General features: G+C 37.7%; 1 protein-coding gene across 1 annotated transcript in view; it reads right to left on the bottom strand.

Annotated features, from left to right (window-relative positions):
* Window positions 1-14,726, bottom strand: part of MAGI2 (membrane associated guanylate kinase, WW and PDZ domain containing 2) — a 1,493,747-nt gene that overhangs the window by 636,634 nt on the left and 842,387 nt on the right. The window lies entirely within an intron of this gene.

The following is a 14,726-nucleotide window of genomic DNA, read 5'->3' as shown; positions in this document are numbered from 1 at the left end:
TACTTCCATTGTTTCTGTATACCTTGGCTATTGTAAATTTGGTACAATAAATATGGGGATGCAGTAGTCTTTTCAAGAGTATGTTTTCACTCATCTCCAATATAAATATCCAGAACTGCTAATGCACTGGCCATAGCAAACATCCTCTTCCAACAACACAAGAGAAGACTCTACACATGAACATCCCCAGATGGTCAACACCGAAATCAGACTGATTATATTCTTTGCAGCCAAAGATGGAGAAGCGCTATACAGTCAACAAAAACAACACCAGGAGCTGACTGTGGCTCAGATCATGAACTCCTTATTACCAAATTCAGACTCAAATTGAAGAAAGTAGGGAAAACCGCTAGACCATTCAGTATGACCTAAATCAAATCCCTTATGATTATACAGTAGAAGTGAGAAATAGATTTAAGGGCCTAGATCTGATAGATAGAGTGCCTGATGAACTATGGATGGAGGTTCGTGACATAGTATAGCAGATAGAGATCAACCATCCCCATGGAAAAGAAATGCAAAAAAACAAAATGGCTGTCTGGGGAGGCATTACAAATAGCTGTGAAAAGAAGAGAAGCAAACAGCAAAGGAGAAAAGAAAAGATATAAGCATCTGAATGCAGAGTTCCAAAGAATAGCAAGAAGAGATAAGAAAGCCTTCTTCAGTGATCAATGCAAAGAAATAGAGGAAAACAACAGAATGGGAAAGACTAGAGATCTCTTCAAGAAAATTAGAGATACCAAGGGAACATTTCATGCAAAGATGGGCTCGATAAAGGACAGAAATGGTATGGACCTAACAGAAGCAGAAGATATTAAGAAGAGGTGGCAAGAATACACAGAAGAACTGTACAAAAAAGATCTTCATGACCCAGATAATCACGATGGTGTGATCATTCATCTAGAGCCAGACATCCTGGAATGTGAAGTCAAGTGGTGCTTATTAAGTATCACTACTAACAAAGCTAGTGGAGGTGATGGAATTCCACTTGAGCTATTTCAAATCCTGAAAGATGATGCTGTGAAAGTGATGCACTCAATATGCCAGCAAGTTTGGAAAACTCAGCAGTGGCCACAGGACTGGAAAAGGTCAGTTTTCATTCCAATCCCAAAGAAAGGCAATGCCAAAGAATGCTCAAACTACTGCACAATTGCACTCATCTCACACTCTAGTAAAGTAATGCTCAAAATTCTCCAAGCCAGGCTTCAGCAATACGTGAACCATGAACTTCCTGGTGTTCAAGCTGGTTTTAGAAAAGGCAGAAGAACCAGAGATCAAATTGCCAACATCCACTGGATCATGGAAAAAGCAAGAGAGTTCCAGAAAAACATCTATTTCTGCTTTATTGACTATGCCAAAGCCTTTGACTGTGTGGATCACGATAAACTGTGGAAAATTCTGAAAGAGATGGGAATATCAGACCCCCTGACCTGCCTCTTGAAAAATCTGTACGCAGGTCAGGAAGCAACAGTTAGAACTGGACATGGAACAACAGACTGGTTCCATAGGAAAAGGAGTATATCAAGGCTGTATATTGTCACCCTGCTTATTTAACTTATATGCAGAGTACATCGTGAAAAATGCTGGGCTGGAAGAAACACAAGCTGGAATCAAGATTGCCGGGAGAAATATCAATCACCTCAGATATGCAGATGACACCACCCTTATGGCAGAAAGTGAAGAGGAACTAAAAAGCCTCTTGATGAAAGTGAAAGTGGAGAGTGAAAAAGTTGGCTTAAAACTCAACATTCAGAAAACAAAGATCATGGCATCTGGTCCCATCATTTCATGGGAAATAGATGGAGAAACAGTGGAAACAGTGTCAGACTTTTTTGGGGGGGCTCCAAAATCACTGCAGATGGTGACTGCAGCCATGAAATTAAAAGACGCTTACTCCTTGGAAGAAAAGTTATGACCAACCTAGATAGCATATTCAAAAGCAGAGACGTTACTTTGCCAACTAAGGTCCGTCTAGTCAAGGCTATGGTTTTTCCAGTGGTCATGTATGGATGTGAGAGTTGGGACTGTGAAGAAGGCTCAGCACCTAAGAATTGATGCTTTTGAACTGTGGTGTTGGAGAAGTCCCTTGGACTGCAAGGAGATCCAACCAGTCCATTCTGAAGGAGATCAGCCCTGGGATTTCTTTGGAGGGAATGATGCTAAAGCTGAAACTCCAGTACTTTGGCCACCTCATGCGAAGAGTTGACTCATTGGAAAAAACTCTGATGCTGGGAGGGATTGGGGGCAGGAGGAGAAGGGGACGACCGAGGATGAGATGGCTGGATGGCATCACGGACTTGATGGCCGTGAGTCTGAGTGAACTCCGGGAGTTGGTGATGGACAGGGAGGCCTGGCGTGCTGCTATTCATGGGGTCGCAAAGAGTTGGACATGACTGAGCAACTGAACTGAACTGAGGCCACAGATGTTCCCCATCAATGCCTTGTTTCCCTGGAGTACTAAAATCTTTCACTAACTATACTCTACATTATAATACATTTATAGAGTTTATTTTTCAGAAATGTGATGGTGGTATGGTTTTGCTGACGTCAAAGAGATAAGAACTTTCTGGAACACACAGATGTAGCTTGGGATGGAAACAACTCTATCAGAGAATCACCCAGTTCTGAACACTGTAGTATTATACTTCTATTTAATTCCTTCAAGTACACTGCTAACATTTCTCATACTTGAAAGCAGATTGCTAGCCAAAAAAGTTGTCAATGACTGTTTTAGGATTGGAATCCATCATGCTTCAGCAAGGCCTGTTAAAGTCAGTTCTCTCTGTAGCAGCCCAACAGTCCTCTCCCACAGCAGCTTCTCTTTTCAACCCAAATTCTAGCTTCTCAACCTTCTGTCTCAATATTTTCATGCTCATATTTAACGTATTTTGTTATCTTTGGCACGATCTTGATCAATACTCTCTTGTTTTGAGGCAGCTGTGATCTACTTTCTTTCTCTTGGAAAGGATCTGCTCTCCTATATGATTTCTACTTCTACTATTGTTTATGAAAAGTAGATGATGATGTATTTTTTCATTACTAGAGGAGTCATTAAATTTATGTAAAATTTAAATGAAACATGTAACAAAATATTTTTCAAGTTACTGCAAACATGTTGGAAGAATACAAACAATTTTATTAAGTAATATTTCTGAATCCAATTTTGTACTAAGAAGTTATTGGAGTCTACCAAGCAGCAAGTGTGGTCTCAAGTTCCAATATAATAGAATTAAATGAATGATAATTACAAGAATACCCAAGAATAGAAAGTAATAAATGACAAGAACTATATGGGATGTACTTAGATGAAAATGAGCATTAACAAGAGATGGTTTAGAAATGAAGTAAAATTTTAAAGAATAAAATAATAATAAAGACTAAATGAAAACAAAGTACATCTCTTCCTTTGTTAGCTCAATATTTTCATATACTCAGAAACATTTTTACTCCCCCAAAAGCCTTCTGATTACTACAAAGAAGGTCTGCCTAGATAATGAAACAAGAATTTGAAGATGAAAGAATAATAAAAGAAGAAAATGTTATATTTTCTAAACTAGAGGGATATAGTTTTATATTGTAAAGAGAAAATGAGATAAAATATCCATTGAAATATTTTTCTCCATTCAAGGAAATATTAAGTATATAGGACCCATTTGGGAAGAGGGCAGATTCTAGTACACCATAGAGCTTATTGAGTAACATGAAAAGTATAGTGAATTGGGATAAATTACATCTGTTTTTAGATAAATACCCTGCCAAACCATATAACTCATCTTTGAACAAAACTTACATGAGCACACCCAATTCTAAAACATTGCTGCTTCCTACACAGGACCGCGAAGTCATTTTAGTTAAATTTCCACTCTATTCAACAAGTCATTGCTTTGTGGAGACATTTATAAATATCTGTATTATTCTCATCGTTGTTCCTTGTAGCTATACAGGTAAAAAAATAATAAGATGTAAGAGTCAGCACCAATATATAATACCATTTGAAGTAAAACTGCAGCATATACCCAAAAGGGAGGATTTTTAGGACATAAAGTAGGAATATAGTAGAGAATCCACTAAGGGTTCTCAATTTTCAGGAGAAATCAAAAGATAAAGCAAAAATAAGAAAGAGAATAAAGTCAGTGGGATTTTGGTAAAAACCCTTGAAAGATCAGTAAAAAGAAAATAAATTCTGAGAGAATAAAAATATGACAGGAGCTAAACAGTAAAAAGAAAACAAACAAGAAAACTACTATCGTGAAGGTTAATACAAAGGCAGGACCAAGAAAATGAAGGGGGAACATGAGAACATAATGCTGCAAGAAAGCTTCCCAGTGTAAAATATCTTTAACTTCTGATCAACATTTTGCTTCTAAGATGAATATATATAACACTCTTTGAATGTGAACTTTTCACGAAAATAAGCCAAGATAATGTTGTATCATTTCCTTCCCAATTGTAAATATAGGCTTTGAAAAGTAGCCTGCAGCTATCACTCTTTAAGATTCCTAGAGGACAGATGAGTATTTCAAATAGTGAAGAAAAAAAAAATCTACAACTAGTATGTTAAGATTTAAAAAAATGATTGGATGAACTTGTAAATTTGCAGTTTACTAATACATTAATTTTTAACAGTTTGGTAATGAACCAATTCCTTTTATGGATCACAACTTTGTCATGGTGAAGGGGCTTGCATAACTCAATGAAGTTATGAGTAATAGGATGAAAGCTATGACAAACATAGACAGCATATTAAAAAGCAGAGACATCACTTTGCTGACAAAGGTCTGCATAGTAAAAGCTATGGTTTTTCCACCAGTCATGTACAGATGTGAGAGTTGGACCATAAAGAAGACTGAGCAGTGAAGAAGTGATGATTTTGACTTGTGGTGCTGGAGAAGACACTTGAGAGTTCCTGGACTGCAAGGAGATCAAAGCAGTTATTCCTAAAGGAAATCAACCATGAATATTCATTGGAAGGACTGACCACCTGATACAAAGAGCCGACTCATTAGAAAAGACTCTGATTCTGGGAAAGACTGAAGGCAAAGGAGAAGAAAGCAGAAGAGGATGAGATGGATATATAGCATCACCCACTCATTGAACATGAATCTAAGCCAACTCCCAGAGATAGTGAAGGACAGGGAAGCCTGGAGTGCTGCAGTCCATGGAGTTGCAAAGAGCTGGACATGACTTAGTGATTGAACAACAACAACAACCAGGAGATAGTGGAGGACTGCAGAATCTGGCATGCTGCGGTCCATGGGGCCTCAAAGAGGTGGACATGACTTTCTGACTATGTAGCAACAATAAGTGCACCAATAGATTTATAGGTATATTTTAAACCTAACATATTCAAAAAATGAAAAACATTATCAGGTCCAAAGCATATGTTGTTTCCAACTTCATTACAATCTAGTCATTTTTAAGAATATATTTATATAAGTCTGGAACACTTGGGGCATATAAGAACATCAGGTTTGTCTGCATTTACTGAATACTTTCATAAAATAATCATAGACAGTTTAATCAAGTGTTTGTTTGAATATAAATTTGAACTGACATTATAAATTGTTTCTAGACAGAAGTTAAAATATTTTATACCAAGATATGCATTCTATTTGCTTGGCATTTTCAGGGAGTGTAGTATTGTATTTAGGTGAATAGTCTAGCCTTTCCCTACTAGAAGCTCAAACTTTAAAAATTTTAATCACCTTTGAAGGAAATATTTCTCAAATATTACCCTTTTTGCATATGTTAACTTTTGATTTGCTCAAGGTCATTATAAGGAAAATCAGCAGCTGTGCTGGGGTGCAATACTCTGCTATTTTGGGGGAGACTGACAAGTGCTCCCACTGTAACAAATACTCCTACATGACTCTGTCTGTTTAAATTTCCTATGCACAGTTTTTGTACTTTTCCCCTGTCCTGAATCACTGCTAGGTTATCAGTGTGCTTATCTCTAGGAGTCTCCATCCTCCAATCCGCTGCTATATTTTACCATAAATTACAGAACCGTTCTACCTCTCCTATTTGTTTGGCCTCATTACCTCTGTTCTCCACCTCTCCACTGACATTCTGTACTAGATGTAGAAAAATCACGATAGTCATTATAAAACTTTGACAAAAAGCAATCATGAAAGGGAAGGGAAGGGGAGTGAAGTTGCTCAGTCATATCTGACTCTTTGCGACCCCATGGACTGTAGCCTACCAGGCTCCTCCATCCATAGGATTCTCCAGGCAAGAATACTGGAGTGGGTTGCCATTTCCTCCTCCAGGGGATCTTCCCGACTCAGGGATCAAATTCGGGTCTCCTGCATTGCAGGCAGACACTTAACCCTCTGAGGACATAATTATATGACAGGGTATTATCATTAGTTTAAGAAGTATTTGGCTTACAGTCAATAGAACATGGGATGTGGATGTGGTGAACTGCAGGAAGGTTACTGGAAGATATGGTTTTGTTGACTAAGTTTAGTAGGCTTTGAATTGAGTAATCTAACAAACAATAGATTACTATGATGAAAATCAGACTATGAGGAAAGGCCGTTGGAAGATAAGATATGAATTCTGGAGAAAGTATAAAAGTTTACAGGAGAGAGAAACGAGTACAGGAACTCAGAACAGGGACTCGTGAGGTAAATAATGAGAATTAAGGCAAGAACAAAATGATTAAAATTATAATACTAGAGAATCAAGGACAAAGGTTCTGAAGCTAAATTGATGCTGCAGCTCTAAACTTCTGGCCTAGAGCATTTTGAATTAGGAAGTGGATGTGTTCCAGAGTTTCAATTCTGTTTGAACTTGTAGGTAGGAATTAAGGGATTCCCATTGCTTTCTTGGAGGAAGGAACCTAGGTATTCATTCAACTTATACTGAGTGCTTCCTAAGTGCCAGAAACCATACTAAGCATAATTAGCAGTAATCCAAACAAATTATTTAACCTCTTGAGGAGTTGACATTCAAATGGGTGGATACTGAGAATAATCAAATAAACAAATGGACATAGGATGTATTTTTAGTTATAGTCAGTACAATAAAGAAAATAATCAGAGGATGGGAACAAAGAATGTCAGCAGGTGTTATTTTGGATAAGGTTGTCAGGTAAGAGTTTTCTGAAGATTCTTAGTTGAATATCATGAATAAGAAAAAGGGATAGCTGTGGGTGTTTTGAAAACAAATAGTCTAGGAGAATGAAATGGCAAATTCAAGATCCCAAATAAGTGAGAATGTGCTTGTTCTATTTGAGGAACAGAAAGGAGGCCAGCATAGCAAATAAGCTAAAGACATGCATGCTAAGTCACTTCAATTGTGTCCAACTCTTTGTGACCCCATGGACTGTAGCCCTCCAGGCTCCTCTGTCCATTCTCCAGGCAAGAATATTGGAATGGGTTGCCATGCCCTCCTCAATAGGCTGAAGATAGCATGAGTAAAATTTTATATTTTATTATAATTAATAACAACTATCAATTTTTCAATCAGGCCTTAAAAATTCATATTTTAGAGTATTTAAGAATAAACTTTAATGAAAAAATTCCCATGTAGACAAGATATGTTGACTACTTGAACTTTATCTTATTTGTTTGTTATATATATACATATACACCTCATAATAGATCTAAGAGAGCTGATAAGTGTATAGAGAGAGACTCACTGCTTCAGCATATTAAATTTTAACCTGATCTTATGAATAATTTTCCATAATTGCCAGAGTTTAAAGTCTTGGATAAGGAAGAACTTTTGTATGGAATGAATCTTACACAGCATGACTGTTTTCAAATATAGGGACAAAAGGGTATTTTTTGAGAAATGATGGTTTAGCCGGTAAAGAAGCTTTAGCCAGCAATACAGGGGACACAGGAGATGTGGGTACTATCCCTGGGTGGGGAAGATCCTCTGGAGGAGGAAAACGGCAACCCACTCCAATATTCTTGCCTGAAAAATCCCATGGACAGAGGAGCCTGGCAGGCTAAGGTCTAAACTTTGCAAAGAGTTGGCACATCTGAGCAACTACGCACTCCCACAGGCACTTCAGTCACAGTTTGACTAATATTTAGTCAAAGCACTCAATATATCTGTCTATTTTGCAGCATGATCAATGGAAGCCTCAAAGTTTCAGATATTGTTTTATATACAGTCTGAATGGGAATTTATAAAAACAATTCATAAAACCATCTACATCTATTGTAACTTTGTTAGAGATTGAAATCATTGTTCTGAAATAAAGTATTTAGTAACAAAAATTAGAGCACGCACAGCCTTTCCTATTTTAATGATTTTCATTCCCCCTGAAATAACAAATCTATGGTTAATCAGATTGTAGACCCTACTATCTCTTACATTAGAAACATGGAAAATATAAGAAAGGATGTCTCAGAAAGTTTTATTTTTCAGATTTGAAATTCACATACAAAACTGGCTTTTGTAAAGTAGGATGACAGGTTATAGTTTTCAAATAATGTATGAAAGAAGTGTTTGAAAAAAGCTTGACAGGAAAGGGACATCAGGGCATCACAGAATAACTGGAATAAATAAAACTTCTCCTTTAGGAAGATGTTTATGTCTAATATAAGACTAATGACAAGAGCCACTGGTCATCACTATATTGATGTTATTTTAGAGGAACATGAACTCTCATGTAGAAGACTGTTGTAATCACTTTGATCAATAATGATGTTATGGAATGAGTAAATGTACTGTCTTTGGCATTTCCTGGTGACTCAGATGGTAAAGAAGCTGCCTTCAACGTAGGAGACCAGGGTTCTATCCCTGGGTCAGGAAGATCCCCTGGAGGAGGAAATGGCAACCCATCCCAGTATTCTTGCCTAGAGAATCCCATGGATAGTAGAGCGTGGCAGGCTAGAGTCCATAGGGTTGCAAAGAGTCAGACATGTCTGAGCAACTAACATTTTCACTTAACACTGTTTCTGATAGTCATAGAATTGTAAGATACAGGAAATATCTTTCAATATGTATCAATATACACCTAAACATTACAAAATAGTTATTATCAATATTGTTATCCATTTTGTGCCCACTCAGAAAAAGAACTCAAAGGGGTCTTGAAACTATTTACCCAATCGGCAAAGGCAAATAGGTCCTGCTTGTTTAAGTAGTGGAGAGAAACACAAGTAAAAAATTTAAAGTCAGGCATTTTTTCCTTCCCACTATATGAATGTCATGATATTTACTTCATATGAAATCTCAATTTGTTTCAGATAAAAATTTATAAGAGATGTGTACAGGAGTTAGAAAATCATTGTAATTAAAAACGTAAGCTTGAGGAAGTGAAGTGAAGTCGCTCAGTCGTGTCCGACTCTTTGTGACCCAGTGGACTGTAGCCCACCAGGCTCCTCCGTCCATGGGATTCTCCAGGCAAGAATACCGGAGTGGGTTGCCATTTCCTTCTCCAGGGGAATCTTCCCACCCAGGGATCAAACCCCGGTCTCCCGCATTGCAGGCAGACACTTTAACCTCTGAGCTACCAGGGAAGCTGCTTGAGGGACTCTAAGTAAACCCCAAATATCACAGTTTTGGATAATATCATTGTGGGTTGTAGGAGAGTCAAAGAAGCAAGTCTTATGTCCATTATTACTGGCTTTATTTTAATAATGTACTCCAAAAAAGGTTGGTCCTGATCCTTTCATCTACATTGAACAAAAACATATAGAATCAACATGGAAACTGGTTAATACTGTAGTTTAGGCAATATTAATAATAAACAGGTCATTTTATTTTCTATGACTTCATTTTTAAGTTATAATTTATATAATAATATTAAATTAGTTAATTAATTTATTGGTTTGTCCCATGTACTCCCTCTTGGGAAAAAAAGAATACTTAGAAGTAGGCATTCACATTATATATTTTTGAAAAGACTGGGCTTATAAAAGTCTCAAACCAAAAGAGAATTTTATCACATTTTAATGCACAATAACACTTCCAGTCTTGGTACCTTACACAGGAGCAAAGCAGCATGCAAAAATCATATACTCTCTGTAAACAGCTTTGAACACAAATTGAATCACTTACAAAAAACCTCTGGCATTATAAGATCTCAAAGGGGTGTAAAACTTCACTAAATGTGTTCTTCCTTTACTGGTCAAATAAACATGTAGTGAACCTTATGTGCAAATGTTTAATGTTCCTAAAGTGAACACAAAAATGCATGGCTTAGAATCTTCCACAATAGGAAAATTGTCAAGAGAAAGAAAAGAAAAAAAAAAAGTTACAATATGTTCAAAAGAAAAAAAGTTACAATATGTAATAACAGCTGGATCCTTTTAACTGCAAGCTCCAAGAATCTACTGTTGCTTTGGGGGTTATTATTTACATAGTAAAAATTTTCTCTTGTAACAGAATATAAAGGAAAGAGAAAAAAATGAATTTTCTCTCTCTTTGGTATACTGGAATGACAACAATCTTAGCATTGATCTGCTCTTCAGGAAATATTTACATTTCAGTGGATAGAAGGTTGGATTTATAGAAGAATGGCTTTTCTGAAGATTGTTTATATTACCAATAATGATTTTTCATTGGATTGAGTATCCTTCAGACACCAATGCTATCTTGACTGGAAACAGAGGATCAAATTTCAATAATACAGGTACCTAGCTAATGCTAACAGAGAAGGCAATGGCACCCCACTCCAGTACTCTTGCCTGGAAAATCTCATGGACAGAGGAGCCTGGTGGGCTGCAGTCCATGGGGTCACAAAGAGTTAGACACAACTGAGCAACTTCACTTTCACTTTTCACTTTCATGCATTGGAGAAGGAAATGGCAACCCACTCCAGTGTTCTTGCCTGGAGAATCAATCTCAGGGATGGGGAGCCTGATGGGCTGCCATCTATGGGTTTTCACAGAGTTGGACACAACTGAAGCGACTTAGCAGCAGCAGCAGCAGCAGCAGCAGCTAATGCTAATGCTAAAAGAAGTGGATGTGGACTTTAATTAGTGAAATTGAATGATTTTATGTAAAATTTATTGTATCTCACTCATCATAGGCGTGACTGGCTTATTTTTCTAGAAAATTATTCATCCTTAATACTTAAATTTTATAGAGTGATATGTGATATATCAGGAAGAATAGCACTCATTTATGTACAAATGCTAGGAAAAAATTGATTTTCAGAATCCTTGTAGTAAAAATGTTTAAGAAACTAGGTGTGCTGTTTAAATGAAGAGGAACCAGAGGTCATATTGCCAACATCTGCTGGATTACAGAGAAAGCAAGAGAATTCCAGAAAAACATCTATTTCTGCTGCATTGACTACTCTAAAGTTTTTGACTGTGTGGATCACAACAAACTGTGGAAAATCTTAAAGAGATGGAAATACCAGACCACCTTACCTGCCTCCTGAGAAACCTGTATACGGATCAAAAAGCAAAAGTTAGAACTGGACATTGAACAACAGACTGGTTCCAAATTGGGAAAGGAGTAGAGCAAAGCTGTATATTGTCACTATGCTTATTTAACTTCTATGCAGAGTATATCATGTAAAATGCTGGGCTGGATGAAGCACAAGCTGGAATCAACATTGCCAGGGGAAATGGTTTTTCCACTGTTCATGTATGGATGTGAGAGTTGGACTGTGAAGAAAGCTGAGTGCCGAAGAATTGATGCTTTTGAACTGTGGTGTTGGAGAAGACTCTTGACAGTCCCTTGGACTGCAAGGAGATCCAACCAGTCCATTCTAAGGGAGATCGGTCCTGGGTGTTCTTTGGAAGGAATGATGCTAAAGCTGAAACTCCAGTACTTTGGCCACCTCATGTGAAGAGTTGACTCATTGGAAAAGACCCTGATGCTGAGAGGGATTGAGGGCAGGAAAAGAAGGGGACGACAGAGGATGAGATGGCTGGATGGCATCACCGACTCGATGGACGTGAGTTTGAGTGAACTCCGGAAGTTGGTGATGGACAAGAAGGCCTGGCATGCTGCGATTCATGGGGTTGCAAAGAGTCGGACACGACTGAGCAACTGAACTGAACTGAGGAGAAATATCAGTAACCTCAGATATCCAGATGACACCAACCTAGTGGCAGAAACAGAAAAGGAACTAAAGAGCCTATTGATAATGGTGAAAGAGAGTGAAAAAGCTGGCTTAAAACTTAACATTCAAAAAACTAAAGTCATGGCATCTGGTCCCATCTCTTCATGGCAAGTAGATGGAGAGACAATGGAAACAGTGACAGACTTTATTTTCTTGGGCTCTGAAATCACTGTGGATGGAGACTGGAGTAATGAAATTAAAAGATGCTTGCTCCTTAGAAGAAAAGCTATGACAAACCTAGACAGCATATTGAAAAGCACAGGCATCAATTTTCTGACAAAGGTCTGTATAATCAAAGCTATGGTTTTTCCAGTAGTCATGAATGGATATGCGGATTATACCACAAAGAAGGCTGAATGCTGCAGAATTGATGCTTTTGAACTGTGGTGCTGGAGAAAACTCTTGAGAGTCCCTTGGACAATAAGGAGATCAAACTAGTTAATCCTGAAGGAAATGAACCCTGAATATTCATTGAAAGGACTGATGCTGAAGCCGAAGCTTCAATACTTTGATTACCTCATATCAAGAGCCGCCTCGTAGGGAAAGTCCCTGATGCTGGGGAAGATTGAGGGTAGGAGAAGAGGCGGACAACAGAGGATGAGATGGTTGGATGACATCACTGACTCAATGGGCATGAGTTTGGGCAGACTCTGGGAGATAATGAAGGACAGGGAAGCCAGCACGTGACAGTCCATGGTGTCACAAATAGCCAGACACAACTGAGCAGCTGAACAACAGCAAGTCCATATACCATGATTAGGAGAAACCACAGCATGAAGGTGAAGGTGAGTGTCGTATTTTCACTATATTCTGTCAGATGCCCTAATAACTTTCTGAGTTTGATTTGGTCCTCTTAAAAATGGAAGGAATCAAGCTTATGTCCATTTAAAGAAAAACTTTAAGACCAGTGGTTTCTTCAATAGATAGAAAAATAGCTTTGCTTCATTTTAAAAGCAGAACAGCAAAATACAATATTCAACATTAGAACTGCTGCTCTGGAACATGACCATGGATAATCTCCCTTGATAAATTAAATTATTGTTTAGGTGCAGTTCAACTGACATGGGTTTAGTTAATGATGACATTTAGAATGCAGGCTGAGGCAGTGTGAGTGGCCAGTGAAACCATGAATGCAGCATTCCAAACACTGGAAGTAAGTCAGGCAGGATTCATGGATTTAGATACCTGGGTAATTCAGCACTTTGGACAGTTCTCAAGGGCTATTGCTTCCTTTTGTAAAGTACATAACCTTTAGACTATCAAATGTACTTACTTAATTCTACCTGTCAGTATCTCATTTATACCCACAGATGACCTTAATCCCAAAAAACCTGCCTGCATTCATCCACAGAACTCTGTGATCTATGTTTCACATGAAGCCTATATCTTCAGTCCTGATATGAAGGTTCATGGTGTTATCTCCTGTTACTTGAGGTTATGTCAGGCTGAAACCAGGCCTTGCCATATTAATTTAATTTTCAACCTGAGTGAATATGAAAAGATGAAGATGAGATCATCCAAGTCATGGAAGAGTCTTTACCAACACCTGATGTTCCATTAGAGTTAAGTCCTCTGGGCCATTTACAAGCAAGGCCATTTGGCAGCTGTTGTATAACAAACTGAAAGAAGTTGCTCATACTAGATGGGGGGGCTGGTGATGCAGAAAAAAACTTTAAGGATCTGCTAAAATGCTGTCTCATGCTATGTGGCCTAACTGCAGATGATGGTACAAGCATATTAAAGCTTTTCTTGCAGCCTTTGATTATAATAGAATTATTCCTCTGGAGCAAGAACTTTGAGCCAATATCTAAGAGGCAAAACTAAAATCTAGTTTCTAATCAAAGAACAGATTCTAGAATTTGTCAAATTAGAATTACTGACAACAAGACAAAAGTATATACATATATCAGTCTTAAGAATCCCATATAGTTAACAGGTCTGAGCTGAGAGGAACTCAATTTCTTTCTAAGTTCTTTAGTGGATTCACAGATATCAGAAGTGAATTTTCTTGTCTGGCTGAGAGCTGTGAAGAGTAGGCATGAGAAGGCATGAGAATGGTCTAGCAAGGAAGAAGAAGAAGAATGGCCCAAATAGTACGGAAGGGAGAACATACAACAGGAAAACTGGCATTTTATTAAATAAAACTTACAAAAAAGTGATACAAGAAAGTTTGATAAATATAAAAGCTCTGAGGTCTGTCTTTATCTAGTTGAGTAGAACATGATTGCTACGTAGTAGATTCTGAAAGAACCAACAGCAGAAAAGGCATTCCCTAGGCGTCCATGATGGGTAACACATTAATAACACAAATAACGCTGGTAGCTCTGAGTTTGGAGCTTGTGATTAATCCTGAAGGAATAGGAGTGATTTTTATTAGAATGCCAATTCTATTGATTTCTCAGCTGTAACTATAGGAAAATCTGAAGATTTTGAGATTGGAGAATGCTCCATTCATGTCCACCCAGATGGTTATATGACCTAAGAAAAGAGATTCTTATTTATCCAAGTACACAATGTGTTTTTATAAATAATAGCCCTGATTCTCTGAAGTCATATGCGTAAATCAGCCTCATTATTCAAAAATCAGCTCTATGAACCTGGAGGTGATTAACAATTTGGCAACAATTTAGCCAACTTTGCTCTCAGTGCTAATAAAATGTCTGAAGAAGATTCAGGACAATCC

Source organism: Oryx dammah, unplaced genomic scaffold, assembly GCF_014754425.2.
Source record: "Oryx dammah isolate SB20612 unplaced genomic scaffold, SCBI_Odam_1.1 HiC_scaffold_18, whole genome shotgun sequence".
NCBI lineage: Eukaryota > Metazoa > Chordata > Mammalia > Artiodactyla > Bovidae > Oryx > Oryx dammah.
Note: the sequence above shows the minus strand (reverse complement) of the source record. Positions and strands in the feature narration are given on the sequence as shown.